Below are 24,843 nucleotides of genomic sequence, written 5' to 3'. Positions count from 1 at the left end.
AAGAAAATCCTGCTGCATTTGTTAGAGTGTTAGAACTACCCTAAGGGAAATTAAGGGCTCAGATAATAACAACCTCACTGGAACACACTGAACAGAATACATACCAGTGGCTTAACCTCTGCTATGAATGGGGTGTAACAGTCCACCCATTAATCATCCCCGCTTGGATGTCTGCTTAAGTGGATGATGCCCAATACTTAAAGCGCCACATTCAAATATATTGTTGTTCAAATTGATTAAAACAAAAAAGTTCTAATCTTGTAATTAGTACAGAGAGGCAGCACATTCTAATGCATTTAACAAAATTAACATTTTGCTTCCTCATTTTCTGTCAAAAAGACATTTTTAAAAATGAAGAGAGTAGTAAATTATTTATTTTAAAAGGAATTAAAGCCAAGACATATGATAAATCATCTAGATGTCTTACATTAACAGAGTCTACGTAAGACAAATTAAGTCCTAGGTCAGAGAAGAATGCATTTATACACATATAGATAGATGCATGCAAGTGTGTGTGTGTGTGTGTGTGTGTGTGTGTGTGTACTTACATATATATAAGCTCTTGTAATATATAAACTCTTGTGACAGCTGGTGAATCAATATACGTGGTAGAGATGACATAAGTCTGGAAAACTGGCAAATGTTATAGAACTTTCCAAAAAGGGAAATCGGTAAATCCTACCTATTTCATTTTGGTAATCTTATATCAAAACATGGAAAAATTCTAGGTCCAGTGAGTTGTGAGCTTTTATACAAGTTAAGTCAGCATGTATCTTTAAGAAAACTATATTTAAGCAGCACAATTTTTCTTTCCCAGATAGTTCTTACCTAGATGGATGAGCTCAAGTGAATGTCACAGATATAGGACCAGCTTGTTTTCTGATATAGGTTTAGACATGATGATAAAACATGACCTCCTGTGTAATAACTAAAGGGAGCAATTATGATCATTGTTACTGATCATAACAAAGTCCATCCAACCAATGTTGTTGGATCTCCAGTGATGACAGAAATGGATCCTTCTGATACTGAGTGGTGAGTGTCTGTGTTTAAGGATGAGATGTATAGGTGGAGTTTCCTCCTAAAGGTACAGACTACTCCAGTATGTTCGTTTCATTTAAAATCTTTGAGGCCTGGAGTCCTTTAGATGGTGTGAACATATTACTGTTGTACTCGGTCCCACTATTGTACAGAAGAATTAAAAAGAACTGGAAATTCAGCACAGTTGGGTGGAAAGTTTGGGTACTAGTGAGTGGGATAAAATCTCTTTCTCCACACTCTTGCCTCTTCTCCCACCTGAGAATATCTTGGACACTGAAACTCAAATTGAAGTAAAGTGGACACAGAGGACTAGCAATAGCTCTTAATATCTCTCAAGTTTGTCTTAAAATGGATTGTTTTGGAGTTCCCTCTGTGGCTCAGTGGGTTAATGGTCCGACTGCAGTGCCTCCAGTTGCTGTGGAGGCATAGGTTTAATCCCTGGCATGGTTCAGCGGGTTAAGGATCTTGCGTTGCTGTAGCTACAGGCATAGGTTGCAGCTGCAGCTCAGATTCAATCCCTAGCCCAGGAACTTCCATATGCCTCAGGTGCGGCCATTAAAAAAAAAAAAAAGGAAAGAAAAAAAAAGGATTGTTTTGGTAGCAGAACACCACCCTAGATCAGAGGTATTCAAACTTCCATAAGAACTAGAAAATAAAACAAGACACACAGAAAAGATAAATAAGCATATCTTGAGTAAGCATATCTGTGTCTAAACTTGCTTCCTTTCCCACTTCCCTCTTTATAAGTGACTTTCTTTTACTTTACAAAAGAATATCATACTTATCCTCCATTCTGTGTTGCAGCCACCGTTGTGTAGAAGCTCCACTCTTAGCACAAAATAAAATGACCATTACAATTTTTGGTATTTGTACTGATGAAATAATCTAATAACAGCACCAAATCCATTTGCAAATTATAGTTTCTATTCCCTTGCTTTCAATAAAGTTGAAAAAGCACCTCTAATTTTTTTTTCTTTTGTCTTTTTGCCTTTTCTAGTGCCGCTTCCACGGCACATGGAGGTTCCCAGGCTACGGGTTCCATTGGAGCTGTAGCCACCGGCCTACGCCAGAGCTATAGCAACGTGGGATCCGAGCTGCGTCTGCAACCTACACCACAGCTCACGGCAACGCCGGACCCTTAACCCACGGAGCAAGGGCAGGGACCGAACCCGCAACCTCATGGTTCCTAGTCGGATTTGTTAACCTCTGCACCACGACAGGAACTCCGAAGAAGTACCTCTAATTGATTGTTATTAGATTTTATATCAAACAGAATAGCATTGATAGAGAACTCTACCTTCTTTTAGCAATAAATAATGTTCATCTTTGGATACACAAATTAATTGGGGAATAATCCTGTATTCATCTCATTAAGAGATGCATTTCTAATAAAATTTTGCTCCATATGTATAATTATTATCGTACATCATGTTTTACTACTCGAATGTGTATTACACATAATTCTAACTCAATCTAAAATAAATTCTTGACACTAGAGCCTTGTAGTCACAAGAAAAATTTTTAAAAATTGAATTTCAATTTATATAAATGTTTTATTTCAGAAAATTATGATAGGAGTATCAGTAAGAGACAAAACCTAATTTAGTGTATCAATAAAATTTTGTAGGTAAGTAGAATTGGATGTATAACTTCAAGATTCATGCTACTACATTTCTGACTGTTGAAGTTTTTCATGTATTTTTTAAAAATAATGATAGCAAGTATAATATTGCTATGATATTTAGGTTCCACTTGTTACATTTTAAAATGACACAGAACTTTAAAATATGTCAATAATTACAACATATTAGAAAATATAAATTGCAACTACTTAAGGTTTTATAAAGAAATTAAGCATGAACTAAATACTATATGACAGAATTACATAGTCTTTCAGAATTCATAGTACCTAAATATTGAAGCAAAAGTTCAAAGACCATTAGACTAGTTCTAATGTATATATAGAAGGGAATACTTCTTATCCATAATAAAAGGCAATTTATTCAACTAAAAGAAATTACAACTCAGAGATGAAAATTAATACAAATGAATAAAACTTCAAGTGACCATCTGGTCCAGCTTTAAGTGACTATCCAGATGGTATAATTTTTTTAATTTTATGAACTGATATTTATTTCTTGTACAAATTAACAATTGTTCTGACAAATTGACTTGTTATGTGAAAATAATCTGTTGCGATATGATGAATCTGAATTTAATTATATTTAGTATTTATTTATTGAAAAACTAATAACTGTTTGGTCTATAGAAAAAGGAATAAATATAATTACAGTAGCCCCTTTTTATCTGCAGCTTCAATTTCTGAGGCTTCAGTTACCTGCAATTAAGCCCAGTACAAAAATATTAAGTGGAGAACTCCAGAAATAAATAATTCATATTTTTTTAAGAATTTAATTAAGCAAAAATCTATTCAAACTGGACATCATCAAATCTGAAGAGGTTAGGAGTGCTCCCAACAATTCATAAGTTCTGATTCAAAAAGATACATGCACCCCTGTGTTCACAGCAGCACTATTCACAATAGCCAAGCCATGGAAACATAAATGCCCATCAAAAGATGAATGGATTAAATAGGTGTGGTACATGTCTACACCGGAATACTACTCAGCCACAAAAAGAAGGAGATAATGCCATTTGCAGCAACATGGATACAACCAGAGATTCTCACGCAAAGTGCAGTAAGTCAGAAAGAGAAAGACAAATACCATATGACATCGCTTACATGTGGAATCTAAAGTATGGCACAAATGAACCTACCTACAAAAGAGAAACAGATTCACAGAGATAGAGGACAGACTTGTGGTTGCCAGAGGGGAGGGAGTGGAATGGATGGGAAGTTGGGGTTAGTAGATGCAAACTATTACATTTAGAATGGATGAACAATGAGGTCCTACTAAGAGTCTTGGTCCTCCCAAGAGTCTACCTAGTCTCTTGGGATAGAACATGATGGAAGATAGTATCCCCACTTTAATAAAAAAAAAAAATGTAGTTCCCATCGTAGTGCGGCGGAAACAAATCCTACTAGGAACCATGTGGTTGCAAGTTTGATCCCTGGCCTTGTTCGGTAGGTTAAGGATCCAGCGTTGCCGTGAGCTATGGTGTAGGTCACCGATGTGGCTCGGATCTGGCGTTGCTGTGGCTGTAGTGTAGGCAGGCGGCTATAGCTCTGACTGGACCCCTAGCCTGGGAACCTCCATGTGCTGTGGGTGCAGCCCTAAAAAAGCAATACACACAGACACAGATATGTAATAGTAACAGAAAGAAAGCGCATGCTTTCTGAGTAGTGTGATGAAAGCTCAACACTATCCTGCCCAGGGTGTGAATCGTCCATCCCAGGTCTCACTCACTGGGCAGACATTTGGTTGTCAGAGGACATTCTTGGTAACACAGTGTTTGTGATCAAGTAACCCTTATTTTACTTAAAAATGGTCCTAAAGCACAAGAATAATGATGCTAGCGATTTGAACCTGCCAAAGAGAGGACATAAGTGTCTTTAAGTAAAAAGGTGGAAGTCCTCAACTTAGTAAGGAAAGGAAAAAAAGCTCACAATTGTATGCTGAGGTTGGTAAGAAGGAATCTTCCACCTGTGAAATTGTGAAGAAGGAAAAAGAAATTCATGCTAGTTTCTTGTTGCACCTCAAACTGCACAAGGTATGTCCACAGTGTAGGGTATGTGCTTAGTTAAGATGAAAAAGGCATTACAAAAAGAGTTTGTGAGAGAAGAGATCTCATTCACATAACTTCTTTTACAATATATTGTTATAACTGTTCTAGTTATCAGTTATTGTTGTTAATCTCTTTCTGTGCCTAATTTATAAATTAACTTTATCATAGGTATATACGTCTAGGGAAAAACGTAGCATACATAGGGTTTGGTACTATCTGTGGCTTTAGGCACCCACTGGGAGTCTTGGAAAGTATTCCTTGAGGATAAAGTGTGTGGGGGGGATATCGCATACAAACGTGATCCACTACAAAAAAACAGATGCACCTCTGAAAATATTCACATATATTCATCTATAGTATATACAGATTATTCAATACTATTATTAAATATGGTATATGTATGTTATTAAACATTATTAGTTATTTTCAAAATATATCATACATACATACAACAGATGATAAATTTCTCATTAATATGTAACATGTACATAGAAGGTTAGGTACTTCAGTAAAAATTGTTCATTTTAAAATATTTAATGAACAATGAAGTTGTTCATTGTTAGTTTTTGATATATCATGACATTTATTTACTCTATACAGGTTTAATTTTTCTGTTCTTGTTTGTTTGTTTTTGTTTTTTAGGGCCACACCCCCAGCACATGGGAGTTCCCAGGCTGGGGGTCAAATCAGAGCTACAGCTGCCTGCCTATGCCAAGGCAACGCCAGAGCTGAGCCCTGTCTGTGACCTACACCACAGCTCGTGGCAATGCCAGATCTCTGACCCACTGAGCAAGGCCAGGGATAAAACCCACATCCTCACGGATACTAGTCAGGTGCATTTCCGCTGAGCTGTGATAGGAACTCCAGTTTTTCTGTTTCTGGTCATATCAGTTCCTTTAAAAAAACTCATGCAACATCTATTTTATCTATTATTAGAATACCCAATAAGACAGGATACAAAACAACACATTGCAAAATGAGAAATTTCTTAACATTTTTCTCATATTTATTATGACAATGTTAACATTTATAGCAGTGATTATCATCTAATAATAGATATTATAGTTTATAATGGATTCTGATTCAGTTAGATTCCACAATTAACAACTTACTCAATTACCTATGGTAATTAGATTTCAGTACACAAGATAAAATGGCTAAAACAATTATTTGAATAACTACAAATAGATGAAAATAGAATCTGTCCTTAATAACTGGATATAACTTTGTGTTATATGTTTTAAATACATTTTATATTTTTACTGACAGGCTTATTAGATTTGAGAAAATAACCATACAAGTGTGGTATGTATTATTATCCTAATTAAAATTTAAAAGATTCTCAACTTGGAATTGTTTTTCAGAAAACAGATGTCCATTTCTTGGATGATCCATATTTTATATAAAGAAGGACTTGACTTACAATTGCAACATTATCTATGCTACTATGTGAAACCCAGCCTAATTTATTAAAAAGTATTTGCATTTAAATTAACTGCTTTGAGATCCTGCTTGGAAATTAGAAATATAGAGATATTTGTTGTTTTTTAGTCAGTGGAAGTATATTATGGCAAGGGTCATTTATTTTTCTGATCATGATGTTTTACTGTGAAAATCCTGAGGTTCACGTGTAGTGGGAAATAATCATGCAGCTAGAAGCGTGAGCTCTGAGCGAAGAGATCCCAAATTAGGCATATGGCTTATTCTTAGTCAATTTTAGTTTTATAAATTGTTTAAAGATGATGCTCAGATTATGGGAAACAATAAACCCACTATACACAGGGTTGGTCAAATCACAATTGCAGCATTGTGTTGACTCTTTGCTTCATAAATTTTAAAAATGTATATTTGTACATATATATACAATGCAGTGCTCCCTGAATGCAGGCATACATTTTAGGAGCATTAGCAAACTAGAACGCCTGCAAAAGAAAGCATTTAGGATTGTAAAAATTCGAGAAAGGATGTCATCTAGAAGCAACTGAGATTATTTAGCTTTGAAAGGGTAAACTTAGCAGAGCCACCTTTAAATACTTAAACAACTTTGAAAATAATAAAAGGATTAGATTTTTCCTATGGTGCTCTAGAATTCAGAACTAGGATTAATAGTGGAAGTGAAAAGAATATAAATTTTTGTCTTATCATAAGAATTACCTTTAAAGCCCAGTTCTTTAGCAATGAAATAAATTGCCTCATAAGATAATGGGCTACTCAAGGGGGTGCTATGTGAGCCAATCTTCTTTTAGAAACATTTTAAAACATACCAAACTCTAGAATTCCCTTATATTTTATTTTTTTATAGTACTTTGAAATTTATTTTCACACATGGATTATTTAGCAAATCTCTCTTTACTTTTACCTATGGTGACAAGACAGTTTTCATTTTGGATACGCTTTCATTCATTTAATCAACAAATATTTATGGAGCAGTTACTACAGGCCAGGTGTGGTGTTAAGTGCTGGTCTATAGTGGAGAACCAGACCAGACATGGTGTCAGTCTTATGGAGATCAGAGATCAGTAGACTTAATAGTCACATAAACACATGGGCAATGACAAAGTTTGATAAATAGTATTAAAGTTCATAATTGCACAGTTCTTTGTGACTTTGTGACTTCATGTCAAAGCTATAAACTTCTTCCCATTTTGCCACTACTATCTAGTGCAGTCCATATCATCTCTTACCTAGAGTACCTCACAGCCTACTAACTGGCTCCCTGTTTCAACTCATGCTGCCCTTTAAACCTTTCTCACCATTATGAACATAATTTCATCCAAATGAAGATCATATCAGGACTCTTCCCTGCCTGAAATCCTGCAGTGTTTTCTGACTGCTCTAAAGATAAATACCACCAATCTTTATTTATTTATTTTTTAAGAGAAACTATTTCTTTTATTTCTTTTGTTTTCTTCTATAGTGAAGAATATGGAGAACAGTATGGAGATACCTTAGAAAACTATACATAGAACTACCATGTGACCCAGCAATCTCACTCTTGGGCATATATCTGGACAAAACTTTCCTTGTAAAAGACACATGCACCCACATGTTCACTGCGGCTCTATTCACAATAGCCAAGACTTGGAAACAACCCAAATGTCCAATGACAGATGATTGGATTAGGAAGATGTGGTATATATACACAATGGAATAATACTCAGCCATAAAAAGAATGACATAATGCCATTTGCAGCAACATGGATGCAACGAGAGACTCTCATACTGAGTGAAGTAAGTCAGAAAGAGAAAGACAAATACCATATGATATCACTTATATCTGGAATGTAATATATGGCACAAATACCACCACTCTTAACTTGGCCTAAAGATATGTTTGTAATACAGTGCATTTCTATCTCCAAAGCTATCTCAAGCCACTTTCCCCATTTTTCTATATTCCAGCTATTCTGAGGACTTTTAGCACTGGACCATAATGCATTATCTTCTGCAACAGGGCCTTTGCACATGCTGTTCTCTTTCCTTGCTAAGTTCTTCACCCCTTCTCCCTTCATTTAGATAACTCCATCAGTATAAACTCACATGTTGCCCTCTTGTACACAATCATAAGTCATTCAGTCATTTACTTAACAAATATTTATTGAGCTCCTATTATACATTAATCATTATTCTAATTGTTTGGATTACAGGAGCAAACAAAAAAGGTCAAAGAGACTTGCCCTCCAGGGAGAATAAACAAAGATTCCTGCTAGTTTATACTCTCTTTAGAAAGTTAAGCCATTATCTAGATGCTTAGTTCAAATCATTAATTGCAGAGGCTACACACCTATTCCCATGGATTTTTCAATGTTAAGGTTCCTAATAGTTCTTAGAAATGTAAGATTAGATAGAAGACTATATAAAAATGGTCCTTTGACAAAAACACATACTATTCCACAGTTACACTTTATTGCTAAGGCTCATATCATGCCTTATGATTTTATAACTTAGTGGCTAGTGCACTAAAATATACATGTATACTTGTAAAAGTATATTGTATGTATATATTAACATGTATAGTGTATATGTAGGGTTATGTATGACAACATAAGTAGATTATATACTCTCTTCCACAGGACGCAAATTATTATTTTCCCTGAAATGTATTAATGAACTTATTCAAAATTAGCTTTACTATTTCGGAAATTAAACCCGTTTATAGATGATGATTGTAAATTTTACTTCTTTTGAAGCAAGTTGTCATTAATTAACTACTTATTTCAGGAAACCTGTATTCGTCACATTTTGTTCAGTGTTGAGCATGAAGGGAGGCTTTTACAAATCAGGAAACCTCTTCATTGGTTTGAGGAATTTATAGTCCATCTAGAGAGACAACATAAATGAAACAATACAAGGCAATATATCCACAAAGCACAACAAAGTATAGTAAAAAGTGAACGTAAAAGAAGACAAGGAAACTTTTCCTCACCCCAATTATTTTCAACGTGCTTTTGTATTCAGCAAGATAAAACAGTGCAGCCATGAATTTATGTTATAACAGATAAAATTCACTAGCTAGCCTGTGATTTCTGGTAAGAAATGACTGCTAGGTAGAGTTCTGTACTACTTAAAAAAATGTGGAAGCAGCAACCTGGAATCTCCAGGAAGCTTCTGGAGGCACTAGATTGTGATTGTATTCTCTTATGATCAGGATATCTCAGTCTGAAGGCTTTACAAGTTATGGATCTTAGGAGAAAAATAACAGTCCAGGGAAAGTTTCCCCTTCGTAGCTCACTGAGATGCGGGAAAAGGTCAAAGGCAGCCCAACGCATTGATAGCAGCTTGGAAAATAGTGGTGTCAATTGAGGCCACTGCAGATAGGATCTCGCAGTGGTAATTGTAGCTCTGCTTTTTTTTTTTTTTTTTTTTTTTTCCTGTCATCCTGATTGTGGTGAAAGCTGAAAAGTTAGAGCAATGGATTGAGAAAATACCATGAAATGAAAGGGCCACTGGTCTGGATAAAACTACAGTCAGTAAAAATGGAAAATAAACTTCCATGTGTTTGGCCTTTAGCAGCCTCAGAGACTTCAAATAACATTTCACCAAATTGCTTTTGGGTCCTTCATAGTTGTAATGCTTTTTCTTTGGGTCACTTGACAGTTTAAAATCTGTTAGCAGCTGTGAAATAGTGTAAAAGGGATATGGAATATATCTATTTTTTAAAATGCCAATTAGGGCAATAAAACGTAGCCCAAGAGGACATACTAATTTAAAAGTTACTATCTATTCCCACTCCTGATGACATGGATAATGTTTGTACTCTGAAAACTTCTTTATTTGATTCAGGATGGGCCAAAACTTGTTTTCATTGGCCTACATATTCCTTTCACAGGGCTCAATCCTATTAGCTGAAGAATTCAGTGTTACTCAATGTTTCAGGTATTATTTATGCTAGATGGTTTTGTATGTAGGGCACACAGTTTAAAAGGGTGCACTCTGTAATATTAAATGATATGAAAAATGAATGCTGAGAACAGAATTTAAATTTGAAAAAATACTAACATGCTGACAACTGACAAATGGCCCAATTAACATTACAGACATTTTACTAAGTTGAAAAATGAAAGGCAAACAAACGAAAAAATTATTTGTAGTAGAAGCAAAGTTTATAAATTTATCAAAAACATTTTTTTTCCTATTTCGGGAAAATGGCTTAGGATTATGTTTCTGAATTACTTACTTATGGTGCTCTAAAGAGAGAATAGTATATGTGATTAACTGCCTAGTGATTTAGGTAAATTATTGAAAAGATTTTGTATAAATCAAATATTTATGTCTTGAATCAGTCTGTTCTACAGGATTAGTCTCAAGTATTTGAGAGCAGGAGTGTCTGGCTCATTGCTATAACCCTAGGAGCTGGATAAGTGTGGACACACGATAAACCCTTAAATCCTCAAGACATTTTTATTGAATGTATGGGAAAAAACCCTAATGAGAAAATGAACACAAAAAAACAAGATATGACTCTGAATCTGGAAGCATTCTGAATGGATATGAATGGAAGGGAATGATATGGATATAAGTAACTGGTACAGGATGATGAAAGCTGAGTGTTGCCATGTTGATCATGTAACATGAATAGAAGATGCTATAGTTCTCCCAAACAATTTCTACCATCAGCTCTGAAGGGAAAAGCAAGCAATAAAAAAATTAAAAGCGCTCTAAAGATGAACTTAAAATGTATCCTCAATTGTAGGGACAGATAAAGGGAAATTCTTAAAAAGAATACACTATTTTTTGTTGTCTTTTTTTTTTTTTTATTTTAGAAGATTTCACCTCGATAGGAAAAATGACCAAGAGAAGACAGAAATAAAGAGGTGGTGGATCCACGGCAAAAACTACAGCACAACACAGTTGGTGGTTTTAACTCTTTCACCAAAATTTCTCACAAAAGACCGATTTGTTTCTTAGTTTTGAACTTCCTTCCTCTCCTTTTACCTCCCTCCCTTTCTTTTCTTCCTCCTCATTGACTCCTAGGCCAATGGAAGCCTCATAAAAATATTCAAACATTTCCTTTAAGAGTTAGACAGGCTAAGGCACTTTTTGGGAATCTCCTCATTTAAACAGATGCTAAGGATATGGGCCAGGAAAGTATAGGGATTTGGAAAAAAAGGGGGTGATAAAATTCCCTAATCTTCCTTGACTTGGTCATTCTCTTCAGCATCTGTCTCTCCTGTTACACTTTGACCCCAGTCCTGAAGGACCTGTGGTGCACATCAAACACCTGCCTCGATTCTCCGTGTTTTCTTGGCCCTTCAGTTATACCTTCACTGAACAGAGAATCCTGTCATTGGTCCCATTAAGTTTAGCCACATCGATACGGCATATCAGAATATATCAAACTCCCTCATATGAATAAGTCTAATGCTAAGGCATGAACTCTTGCTTCCTATTTGTCACATGTCTCAAAGTGTCAAGTGCCACAGTGATTCTTTAATTCTTGAGGAACACTTTCTTCTTGAAAATGATACCAAATAGTGTAGAAGACTTCAGACCTTGTCTCAATTTGGTGGCACTGCCTCAATGTACCGGAAGTTCAGCTCTTAAAAGGCTGGTTTCTTGAAATGACCTTAGAGCATAAGAGGAGGAGAATCAATTTTCCTCCTGTCACTAAGAGTCTGCTGAGGATTATACCTGGGTATAGAGGTGCCACACTCTTTTAAGAAAGTAAAAGCTTACCAGTTAAATGATATTGGACCACTGGGTGCCAGATTTTCTAAAGCAGATTCATCTACAAAATTGATATGGACACAAGACATTTATTGCTTTATTTCATTAAACATCCACACTTCAAACATTTAACATGTTGTCAGAAATACTACTTTGAGCTCTTAAACCTTACCTAAATGTAAAAGCAGAGACCCACAGAAAATTAAATCTTCTGTGAAACCAATATATCAAATTGTATGATTTTTGTTCCTAGTTATTTCAATGACTCCATGAAAAAAGGGTGGGGAGTCCATAAAAATACAACTTTATTTTGGAAATAAAGTTTCCAAAAAAGTACCAAATAATAGAAGTATTTTTTAGAAGAGTTACTGAACATTCAAGAGCATCAATTAAATGAAATATCCTGGTTGATTCGACAACAACAAAAAAGCAGCGTGGCCGTGGGGAGATGCATGAGGACATGGTGTGGGGGGAGGGCGAAGAGGGCACTGCTGCTGTCAGCCCTTCAGCGTCAGCTCAAAACCCACCATTGAGGACATCAACCACTTCCATACTGACTTCGCTGCTGAACAAGATTGGAACCAGTTCCACCCACCTCAGAACCTCCTCCTGGCCTTGGTGGGAGAAATCGGGGAGCTGGCAGAGCTTTTTCAGCGGAGGCCAGATGAGGAGCCTGGGCCCCAAGCCTGGCCCCTTAGGAGGAGCTTAGTAATGTCCTCATCTACCGGGTCGCATTAGCAGCCTGCTGCCAGGTACATCTGCTCCATGATGGACAGCACCCTACGGTGCTATTTAGCGCATCTGTCCTGTGGCTCTGCCCCAAGTACAGAGACTTGCCCATGGGGCCACCTCTGAAGACCAGGCCGTGAGGCCTGTGGACCCTGCCTGTGAATTCGCAGGTCAGGCCTCAAACTAGAAACATGTGCACACAACCTGCAATTCCGTGGCATCTGAGAAGCAGGAGGTGCCCCGGCCATAGTAACTCACTTGAGTCCTTTCGTAACAGATTGTGGTCTGGGGTTTACACTTCTCACACTTCTTGAGGCCTGAGGCCCAAGAACCTCCAAAAATAACCTCCTGGTACTTTCACCCTCAATAAAAGTTTTGGTTAGGAAAAAAAAGTGGGGGGGGGGTACAAAAGACTTGAAGAAGTTGCCTTTAGAAATAGGGTACAGGAGTTCCCGTCGTGGCGCAGTGGTTAACGAATCCGACTAGGAACCATGAGGTTGCGGGTTCGGTCCCTGCCCTTGCTCAGTGGGTTAACGATCCGGCGTTGCCGTGAGCTGTGGTGTAGGTTGCAGATGCGGCTCAGATCCCGCGTTGCTGTGGCTCTGACGTACGCCGGTGGCTACATCTCCGATTAGACCCCTAGCCTGGGAACCTCCATATGCCACGGAAGCGGCCCAAAGAAATAGCAAAAAGGCAAAAAAAAAAAAAAAAAATAGGGTACATATTGACTTGAAGTTCATTGTGGACAATTTTTGGCCTTTTGTGAAAAAGGTCATAGAACAATGGTTTGGTTTAGAAGACGGCAATGAAACGGCAGTTTGGTTTAAAAGTGTGAGTTATGACATCTGACTGGTGGTAATATTGTCTAACCTTTATAAGGGTTAAGACAGGTGAGCCTAAAGAGCATTAATCTGTGAGAGGAAAACATATACTAGATAAATACATATTTTGTTTGCCTTGACCATTAAATTCATGTTTAAATAATACCAAAATGCTTAGATAAAGAGTGAAACATCTATCATCTGAATGTTAGGTTTTATAAAGTCTTTCTATTCACAACAGACAATTTAATGGTTATCAATGTTTATCTAGTATATGCATGAAGTTAGCAAGCAATACAAAAAAATAAAATAAAGTATTAGGATACAAAACATGTACTGCATCATGCTTTATAGAAAATACCCATTAAGCTATACTTCATTATTAGGCTTCACTCTATAGGTTTGTCTAAATATTGAGCTCCATAAAACTTTTGTCCCCAGTATTTCTACTTGAAATAATAGTGAAAAATACGTCCTGCCAATGAAATTAGGACTTTTATTTTTTTCCCCACTGTACAGCAAGGGGGTCAGGTTATCCTTACATGTATACATTACAATTACATTTTTCCCCCACCCTTTCTTCTGTTGCAACATGAGTATCTAGACAAAGTTCTCAATGCTACTCAGCAGGATCTCCTTGTAAATCTATTCTAAGTTGTGTCTGAGAAGCCCAAGCTCCCGATCCCTCCCACTCCCTCCCCCTCCCATCAGGCAGCCACAAGTCTCTTCTCCAAGTCCATGATTTTCTTTTCTGAGGAGATGTTCATTTGTGCTGGATATTAGATTCCAGTTATAAGTGATATCAGATGGTATTCGTCTTTGTCTTTCTGGCTCATTTCGCTCAGTATAAGATTCTCTAGCTCCATCCATGTTGCTGCAAATGGCATTATGTCATTCTTTTTTATGGCTGAGTAGGATTCCATTGTGTATATATACCACCTCTTCCGAATCCAATCATCTGTCGATGGACATTTGGGTTGTTTCCATGTCTTGACTATTGTGAATAGTGCTGCAATGAACATGTCACGTGTCTCTTTGAAGTAGAGTTTTGTCCGGATAGATGCCCAAGAGTGGGATTGCGGGGTCATAGGGAAGTTCTATGTATAGATTTCTAAGGTATCTCCAAACTGTTCTTCATAGTGGCTGTACCAGTTTACATTCCCACCAACAGTGCAGGAGGGTTCCCTTTTCTCCACAGCCCCTCCAGCACTTGTTATTTGTGGATTTATGAATGAGGGCCATTCTGACTGGTGGGAGGTGATATCTCATGGTAGTTTTGATTTGCATTTCTCTTATAATCAGTGATGTTGAGCATTTTTTCATGTGTTTGTTGGCCATCTGTATATCTTCTTTGGAGAAATGTCTATTCAGGTCTTTTGCCCATTTTTCCATTGATTGATTGGCTTTTTTGCTGTTGGGTTGTATAAGTTGTTTATATATTCTAGAGATTAAGCCCTTGTCGGTTGCATCATTTGAAACTGTTTTCTCCCATTCTGTAAGTTGTCTTTTTGTTTTCTTTTGGGTTTCCTTTGCTGTGCAAAAGCTTTTCAGTTTGATGAGGTCCCATGGGTTTATTTTTGCTCTAATTTCGATTGCTTTGGGAGACTGACCTGAGAAAATATTCCTGATGTTGATGTCAGAGAGTGTTTTGCCTATGTTTTCTTCTAGGAGTTTGATGGTGTCCTGTCGTATATTTAAGTCTTTCAGCCATGTTGAGTTGATTTTTGTGCATGGTGTGAGGGTGTGTTCTAGTTTCTTTGCTTTGCATGCAGCTGTCCAGGTTTCCCAGCAATGCTTGCTGAATAGACTTTCTTTTTCCCATTTGATGTTCTTGCCTCCCTTGTCAAAGATGAATTGACCATAGGTGTCAGGGTTTATTTCCGGATTCTCTATTCTGTTCCATTGGTCTGTCTGTCTGTTTTGATACCAATACCACACTGTTTTGATGACTGTGGCTTTGTAGTATTTCTTGAAGTCTGGGAGAGTTATGCCTCCTGCTTGGTTTTTGTTTCTGAGGATTGCTTTGGCGATTCTGGGTCTTTTGTGGTTCCATATAAATGTTTGGATTGTTTGTTCTGGTTCTGTGAAAAATGTCCTGGATAATTTGATAGGGATTGCATTGAATCTGTAGATTGCTTTGGGTAGTATGGCCATTTTTACAATATTGATTTTCCCAATCCAGAAACATGGAATATCTTTCCATTTCTTGACATCTTCTTTGATTCCTTTGATTAAAGTTTTATAGTTCTCGGCATATAGATCCTTTACCTCCTTGGTCAGGTGTATTCCGAGGTATTTGATTTTGTGAGGTGCAATTTTAAAAGGTATCGTATTTTTGTATTCCTTTTCTAATATTTCATTGCCGGTATAGAGAAATGCAACTGACTTCTGAGTGTTAATCTTATATCCTGCTGCTTTGCTGAATGTATTAATCACTTCAAGTAGTTTTGGGGTTGAGTCCTTAGGGTGTTCTATGTATAGTATCATGTCATCTGCATACAGTGACAGTTTGATCTCTTCTCTTCCTATATGGATGCCTTTTATTTCTTTGGTTTGTCTAATTGCTGTGGCTAGGACTTCCAGGACTATGTTGAAGAGCAGTGGTGAGAGTGGGCATCCCTGTCTTGTTCCCGATTGGAGGGAGAAGGCTTTCAGTTTTTCCCCATTGAGGATTCTATTTGCTGTGGGTTTCTCATAAATGGCTTTGATTATATTCAGGAATGTTCCCTCTCTACCCACTTTGGCGAGGGTCTTGATCATGAATGGATGTTGGACTTCGTCAAATGCTTTTTCTGCGTCTATTGAGATGATCATATGACTTTTGACTTTTTTTTTTGTTAATGTGGTGTATGATGCTGATTGGTTTGCGTATGTTGAACCATCCTTGTGCACCTGGGATGAACCCAACCTGGTCATGGTGTATAATTTTTTTGGTATGTTGTTGGATTCGGTTGGCTAAGATTTTGTTGAGAATTTTTGCATCTATATTCATCAATGATATTGGGCGATAGTTTTCTTTTTTGGTGGCATCTCTGTCTGGTTTTGGAATGAGGGTGATGGTGGCATCATAGAATGTCTTTGGGAGTATTCCTTCTTCTTCAACCTTTTGAAAGAGTTTAAGGAGGATGGGCACCAATTCCTCTTGATATGTTTGATAAAATTCACCTGTGAAGCCATCTGGTCCTGGACTTTTATTTGTAGGGAGTGATTTTATGACCTCTTCAATTTCATTTCTAGTGATCGGTCTGTTCAGTTGGTCTGTTTCTACTTGATTCAGTTTTGGTAGGCTGTAAGATTCTAGAAAATTGTCCATTTCTTCCAGATTGTCAAACTTGTTGCCGTAGAGTTGTTCATAGTATTCTCTTATGGTTTTTTGTATTTCTGCTGTATCCGTTGTGATGTCTCCTTTTTCATTTCTAATTTTGGTTATTTGGGTTCTTTCTCTCCTCTTTTTAGTGAGCCTGGCCAGGGGTTTGTCCATTTTGTTTACCTTTTCAAAGAACCAGCTCTTGGTTTTATTCATTTTCTCTTTTGTTTTTTGAGTCTCTATTTTATGGATTTCTTCTTTGATCTTTATAATTTCCTTCCTTCAGCTGACTTTAGGACTTTTTTGTTCTTCTTTTTCTAATTCATTTAGGTGGAGGGTTAAGTTGTCAATTTGGGATCTTTCTTCTTTTTTGAGAAAGGCCTGTATTGCTATAAATTTCCCTCTGAGCACTGCTTTTGCAGCATCCCATAGATTTTGAGTGGTTGTGTCTTCATTATCATTTGTTTCAAGGTAGTTTTTAATTTCCTTCTTGATTTCCTCATTGACCCATTGGTTTTTTAGTAGCATGTTGTTTAGTCTCCAGGACTTTTTAAAATGACCAAATTTTGTTGTATAAGCAAAAATTTTTATTTTATATAAAAATCATTAGACATCCCTCCACACATCCTAAAGATCCATATTTAATTATTTAAAATTATTAAGCTATTCCCTACATGACGGACGCTGTACTAGCATGTATATGACATTTGTCAAATACAAACATACATATGTGTACACACACACACACACACACACATTGCATTCAGTGAAAACACTCAATTGATCAGATTGTTTTCCACATTGAATTTTCAAGGAGAAAATCACAGGAAAATAAACTGATATCAGAAAATTAGGTTTTTTTCAGCATCCTTAGATTAAATTAGAAACATTTCTGGGAGTTCCCGATGTGGTGCAGTGGGTTAAGAATCTCAATGCAGCAGTTCAAGTCACTGTGGAGGTGCAGGTTCCATTCCCAGCCCGTACAGTGAGTTAAAGGATTTGGTGTTGCAGCTGTGGCTCAGATTCAGTCCCTGACCCAGGAACTTCCATATGCTGTGAGCACAGTTATTTTAAAAAAATTCTAATATAAGATCTCAGGTTAATATATATTCAGCTTGATTTTCTACAACTTTTATTTGTACATATTTATTTTAATTAGATTTGACACTGCACTATGCTTTTAGAATATTGAAAGCTACCAGAATATTACAACAAAGAGAGAGACAGTATATTCCTATCGGTCTTATCCATATGAAAAAATATATTGCATTATGATGAAAGGAGATAAGAATATTATATTACAAGTTTTCACACAATCATTAAGAATAGTAGTGTTGCTGCTTCGGGTTAAAAAAAAAAGAAAAAGAAACTTCCCTTCGTGGATAAAATGTCCATGTTTGGTGAGGCAGTATTAATATTTTGATAAGAGCAAGATTTAATATGTAATTTTAGATGACCAACAACTTGTGTCAAACATTATGCTTTTCTGAGCAGCATATCGCATTTACCAAAAGTAATTTCTTTTTCTATTTGGAAATGCTCAGGACTCTTGCAAAACTGAAGATGCAGAAACTGATGATACAAGTCTTTGATGCCCAAGTTCTATACTGTGAAAGATATCTAAGTAATAATCTTGCTCTTGATTGAAATAAAATACATTACATGTTATCAGTGAGTTAATTGTGATCTTCATTCATACATAAAGTGCTTCTCACTGCAGACATGTGGAAGTTCACGTGCCTCATTGCCGAGGAAGGCACTGGAATGATGCAGGTTTTTTGTTTTTTGTTTTTGTTTTTTGATCATCTAATCATGTCATCTCTCCTCCAGTGTACAGTGTATATAGAAACAATTAAGAAACTGAATGTGAGTCTGGCAGAGAAAGATGATGAGATTACATGATCCTGAAATTTGTTTTCGAGTGTTTTACCACATTAGTGACTCATAACATTAGAATGAATTTGGTCAGAGAAATGTCATAGGAACCTATCCAGAAGTAAGCTTACACTTGCTTAGGAACTCAGAATGCCTTTGCTTCCTCATGACTTTTGTTATTTTGATCTCCTTACTTCTGTAGGAAGTAAGTATTGGAATCAAAACTGAATAATCTGTCCTCTCATGAAGAGAGAGGGATCCTATTGGTCTGAGCTGTGAAACCAGCTGCCTTTTGGAAATAAGTGATCTGTGTATCCTGAGAGGAATACCATAAAAATACCTAAGATAAGCCAAGTAGAGTATTTCTATAAGTCTACAGAACCAAAATGAATAATGAGTAATTAGGTTTCTTTGAGAATATGTAAACAAATGATAAATGATGTTAATGTTTTTAATACAGATTTTTGAAGCAGAGGTAATTTTGTTAAATTCTCCCCAATCCTCTACACCCCTGACCTCTACCTGCTTCGACCTTCTCCCACCCTACCTTTCTGGCTCTCTAGGTTCTTATTTAATATTTTGGCATTTATTCCAAACATCAATCCACTTTTACGTCTCCCAGGGAGGGTTTTTTTTTTTTTTCCTTTTTTTCACATAGGCACTGAGCCTTCTTAAAGAGCCAAGCACCATGCTATGTGCTTTGAAACATTAGTGCATTTATTCCCTAAGAAACACCATGAGGTTATAAATTAAGAAACTGAGACTTAGTGAGATTAGATTATTTTCCCAAGCTTATGCATCAGAAAGTACTGGAGCGAGGAATTAACTTTAACTCATTCAGACTCTGAAACCTACTGGTACACAAACTTTAAAATTTAATTCTCCAGACTTTGTCCAGGAGAAAATCAAGTTACTTCATGAGAGCATTCAGCTTAGTTACTCTTTAGTCTAGAGGGCTTTTTAAATACCTTAGGTGAACTCTCTGTAGAAGAAGAAACGATTAAAGGCATCCAAATCTCACATTTAAGTCCTACATGAGCAAATTACTTAATGTCTCTGTGTTTCAGTTTACTCATTAAAGTAGGAGGAATAATATTCACCTCCTGGGCCATCATAAAGATTATGAAATTCCATGTGATAGTACCTGGTACATAGCAAGGAAGAGTTTTAAAATGGATCATTATGCTATTATTGGGGACAGAGTCCTCTCCTATATAAGAAAGATGAGTAAATGATTTAAAATTTAAATGAGGAGATCAAAGACCAAAATAGGAAATGATTTTAGGACAACTGCAATGCAGTGATATGTATATATAATATATATAATTATATATATAACATACACACACATATATACATATTAAATGTGTATATATGAGAATAACTAAGCAATAGGAGGGAGATTAGGTATACATAGAAAGATTTCTGGGAGCAGGTGTGTTACACCCTATTAAGGGACAAATGGCACTTGAATTTAGGTTATGAGAGTTAAAAGGAGAGGCAGGAGGGCACTCTAAAGAGGAACTGGGGAGTTCCCATCGTGGCGCAGTGGTTAACGAATCCGACTAGGAACCATGAGGTTGAGGGTCCGGTCCCTGCCCTTGCTTAGTGGGTTAAGGATCCGGCGTTGCCGTGAGCTGTGGTGTAGGTTGCAGACGCGGCTCTGATCCCGCGTTGCTGTGGCTCTGGCGTAGGCCGGCGGCTACAGCTCCGATTCAACCCCTAGCCTGGGAACCTCCATATGCCGCGGGAGTGGCCCAAGAAATAGCAACAACAACAACAAAAAGACAAATAAATAAATAAATAAATAAATAAATAAATAAATAAATAAAGAGAAACTGGAAGACTCAACTAAAACAGAACACTTAGATGTTTCTAACTCACCTGTGATTCAATAAAATAATAACTAATATTTGCTTAGTGCCTTTTAGATGCTAGACCCTGTTCTAAGAACTGTGTGCTAACTCAGACCTCAGAGCAATTTCATGTGAGGAAGGTGCTATTCTTGCCTAGGGTTGCACATCTAGTGAGCAGCAGGATTTGAATTTCCAAGATTTCCACCCTGGGCAGTTCGGTGCTAGAACTAAAGGAGCAACAAGAGAAGCACTCAGGGTTCACTGGGGTTTCGCGGTGGGTGGGGTATGTAACTATTGCAGGGATGTGCGGAGGAGCAGGCTTAACATTAAGGAGCAGAGATTGGTGCCACTTTGTGATGTCAACTGAGGGTCAAGCCCAAATGCTTCCTGCTTAATTCCTAAGAATCAGAGGATCTTTGAGATGTAAACCATGCAGGGATTGGCTAGGAATTTTGTTGCAGAAAGGATAATCAGGGTGGATTAAAGGACTAAATCCCATCTCAGAGATAAGCAGTCACAAAGAATAGTGAAGAGACAAGGGGATGAGCAAGAATGTAAGTCACATTACCGAAGTCCTAGAAACTGGGGTCAGGATGAAGCTTGAGAAGGAATTTAATGAGAGGGAAGATTTCAATTAAGATTTAGTAATGGGATATGGATGGAAGTTTGGGGAAGATAGAAGGAAAGAAGGGAAGGTAAGAATCAGGGCACTGTTTTGAAAACCTGAAAGTTTTTAGTCTAAGAAGCAGGTGGAATGGAAGTGCTAGTAATACTTAACAGATTTTAAAAGGTAGAATAATTAAGGTGAAATGGAGCAGATGTAGCTTTTATAACATTGATCTACAGACAAATTTTAACTCATCTATGAAACACATTTCTCTCTGAAAAACTTTCATATCAGAATTGTCTTTCCAAATACAAAATGAATGAATTACCTATTGACAAAATAATGAGTGACAAAAATGATTAAAGAGTATAAGAGACATTAAATTTATATGACATGGGAGAAATAAGGCTCAAGTGTGACAATTTTCATGCTTAAGTTTTTTCTGTGTGTATATATACTGTGTGTATATAATTATGTGTATGTATAAAATACAATATGTATGAGATCAAGTTATATCCAATGGAAATACAATCAGAAAAATTAAACATAAGGGAGATATTAAAGGCATGATTTGGATATTGTGAAAAGTAGCCTGTGTATGTGTATATCATTGAAAGTGGAATTTGTATTTGGGATACTTTAACACATTTCAGTCAGAGTGACCTGTCATATTCTCCTAAATTTTGTGGCCACTGAAAATGGAATTTGTATTTGTACTTTACTGGGGGCTGTTCTCCCTAAAACTCTTAAGAGACTTGTAGATATGGCTAGTGATCTGCCACTTATTACTGCTGGGAACCAAGCTGAATTTTATCAGAGATGGACGTTAACTGGTTTCAATATTAAATGGTCCTCATATGTCCTAATATTTATGCACTTATGCATAATAGACAACAACCATGTGATTTTTGAAGGTACTCAATTTTATTTCCTTTTACTTCTATTTACCATTTGTAACTTACAGGATGAATGCCAAAAACCCGAGAGTAAAATCTATAATGGAATGTTGGATTGATAAGGGCAGGGATTTTATGTCCACTTGTATACTATTACATCACCAGTAGAATGGTGCCTGGCATTTAGCAAGAAAGTAATAAAATTCGTTGTTTTGGAGTTTCCTGTTGTGGCTCAGCAGGTTACCAACCTGACTAGTATCCATGAGGATTTGGGTTCAATACCTCGCCTCACTTAGTGGGTTAAGGATCTGGCATTGCTGTGAGGTGTGTGGTGTAGGCCACAGATGAAGCTCAGATCCTGTGCTGCTGTGGATGTGGCTGGGTGGGCAGCTGAAGCTCTGATTTTCCTATCTAACCCTAAGCCTGGACACTTTCATATGCCACAGGTGTGGCTCTAAAAAAAAAGAATAGTTTGCTTTAAGATGTAAACTTTTGAATAAAAACATTGAAAAATATGTGTATATCAGAAAAATCCATACACACTATGTGTGTGTGTGTGCATGCATGTGGGTGTGTGTATGTACATATCTCTTCTAGCAGACTCAACATATTCCAAATGATCACAATAAAGATTATATAACAATTTTGATTTATTATAGAATTATAACTACTGTGCCATTATTTTAAATTCTCAATATATCAGTGTCCTTCCAAGGGAGTTCCTAGACCCTGGATTCTTGCTTTTCTTTTATCTTTTTCTTTTTCTTACGTATGAGAACAACAGGAACTTCCTGCACTTTTCTTTCTCTTTTACTTCAAATCTGGTTTTGATAGCTTCCTAGAAGGCCAGGTTTACTTTAATGGAGGATGGTGCAGGGAAGGAAATCAAGGTATTGCTGAAACAAAATCTGGATGCAGCTGCCTCTTTACACATAACATACTGGCTGTTGGTTGAGACCACACAGAACTGTCGGGTTCTGTGTTGGTAGACAGGGAAGAAGAGAAAAGAAAAATCTTTAATGTGACGCACATGCGTTGATGTTTTTGTCACCTATACAAAGCCCAGCAACTTCTTTTTCAGTATTATTTCAATATGATTGGTTGATTGAGGCATCATACGTATATTAATTATCCTGCTAAATTTAATATTCTAATGTGAGAAGCTGCTCTCCAATCCATGTGTTTAAATTACGGTGTTGTTCAGAGGTTTAGGTATCATCTCCTTACTCCATAAATACTACCTCTTGTGTATTAGTCATTCTACGATTGGCTTTTTGAAGATTAACATGATTTACAAAATAGAATGTATGAGCAGGGTCTTCATGGGAATAGTGTGGTGAAAATGCTTTTCTGTTTTTTCTTCTTCCTTCTTCTTGACTTTTAGGCATGCAGTTACACATCTGGAAAGTGGTCCAGAAGAGGGCAGGTTCTCATGATCATTCTTGTCAGCCTTACCAGAGTCAACTTTTAGCTATCTGAGAAGAAAAGGAAATTCCTAATCTGGTTCCCAACTGTAAGGACATAAGGCCTCAGGCTGACAGAAGAGGTCCTGTATTTTGTATCTGTGTTATTCTATTGACTGCATTAGGGTTGTCTTTTTCTCCTTTTTCTTTCGCCAAAAGTAAATTTAGAGATGTTTATTTTTCTATTTTGCAAATCTCTTGTATTTTTTAGCATCACTATGAAAACACTCTGTTGCCATTCTTCCCTATGTAACATCATTTCAATTTTTCTCAAGTCTGTGTCTGCGCTCTTTTTCCAGGTCTGTAATTTGACTATAGAGTCAAAACAAAAACAAAAACAAAAACAAAAACAAAACAAACAAACAAACAAAAAAAAAACAAAGGTTTCCTACCCATATCTAAAACAGCAAATCTTACCAGGCAAAGCAAGTCCTGGGCAAACTTAGTTTTACACAAAATTAAGCTAATCTTTCCAAGTGAGTTACAAAGATATCTGAGCTACTGAAGTTTTTCCAATGAAACTTTCCCCTAACTTTAATTGCTTAGGGGCACTTAGAGGACAAAACTGAAGCCACATTATGAATTTCTGGGGGGTGCTGTACCTGAGGTGTAGGCTGGCAGCTGTACCTGCAATATAACCCCTAATCTGGGAACTTTTATGTGCTGCAGCGTGCAGTCCTAAAAAGAAAAAAAAAAAAAAATTCTGGGGTGGTGCGATTAGAGCTAGAATATAAAAACTCCCATCTAGAAAATTCACATGAAATACTTGCTATACAAATTTTTAAATGTCATCTAGTTCTACAAAAAATCAAATTGCCAGTGTCTTAATTACACTGTGTATTTCTTTCTTTCTTTTTTTTTTTGTCTTTTTGGCATTTCTTGGGCCGCTCCCGCGGCATATGGAGGTTCCCAGGCTAAGGGTCGAATCGGAGCTGTAGCCACCGGCCTACACCAGAGCCACAGCAACGCGGGATACGAGCCGCGTCTGCAACCTACACCACAGCTCACGGCAACGCCGGATCGTTAACCCACTGAGCAAGGGCAGGGACCGAACCCGCAACCTCATGGTTCCTAGTCGGATTCGTTAACCACTGCGCCACGACGGGAACTCCTACACTGTGTATTTCTTTATAATATCATAATCCCATTAAATGGAACACTGACTCGATGTTAATTTCTTCCTTTTTTTCTTCCTTCTTCCCTCCCTCTCTCCCTTCCTTTCTTCCTTCCTTCCAGCCTTCCCTCCCTCCCTTCCTTCTCTCCCTCTCTTTTTCCCTCCCTCCTTCTTTCCTTCGTTTTTCACTCCATCCACCCTCCCTTCCTTTCTTTCTAGATGTTCATAGTGAATGGTATCACGAATATTCAATATGTTACTACAGGCATTCAGCTTGTTC

At 37.0% G+C, this 24,843-nt stretch overlaps 1 pseudogene; it reads left to right on the top strand.

The window, feature by feature from the left end:
- The first annotated feature begins 943 nt into the window (after positions 1-943).
- Positions 944-23,465, top strand: LOC125137487 (dCTP pyrophosphatase 1-like; annotated as a pseudogene).
- The last annotated feature ends 1,378 nt before the right edge of the window (positions 23,466-24,843 follow it).

Source organism: Phacochoerus africanus, chromosome 10, assembly GCF_016906955.1.
Source record: "Phacochoerus africanus isolate WHEZ1 chromosome 10, ROS_Pafr_v1, whole genome shotgun sequence".
NCBI lineage: Eukaryota > Metazoa > Chordata > Mammalia > Artiodactyla > Suidae > Phacochoerus > Phacochoerus africanus.
Note: the sequence above shows the minus strand (reverse complement) of the source record. Positions and strands in the feature narration are given on the sequence as shown.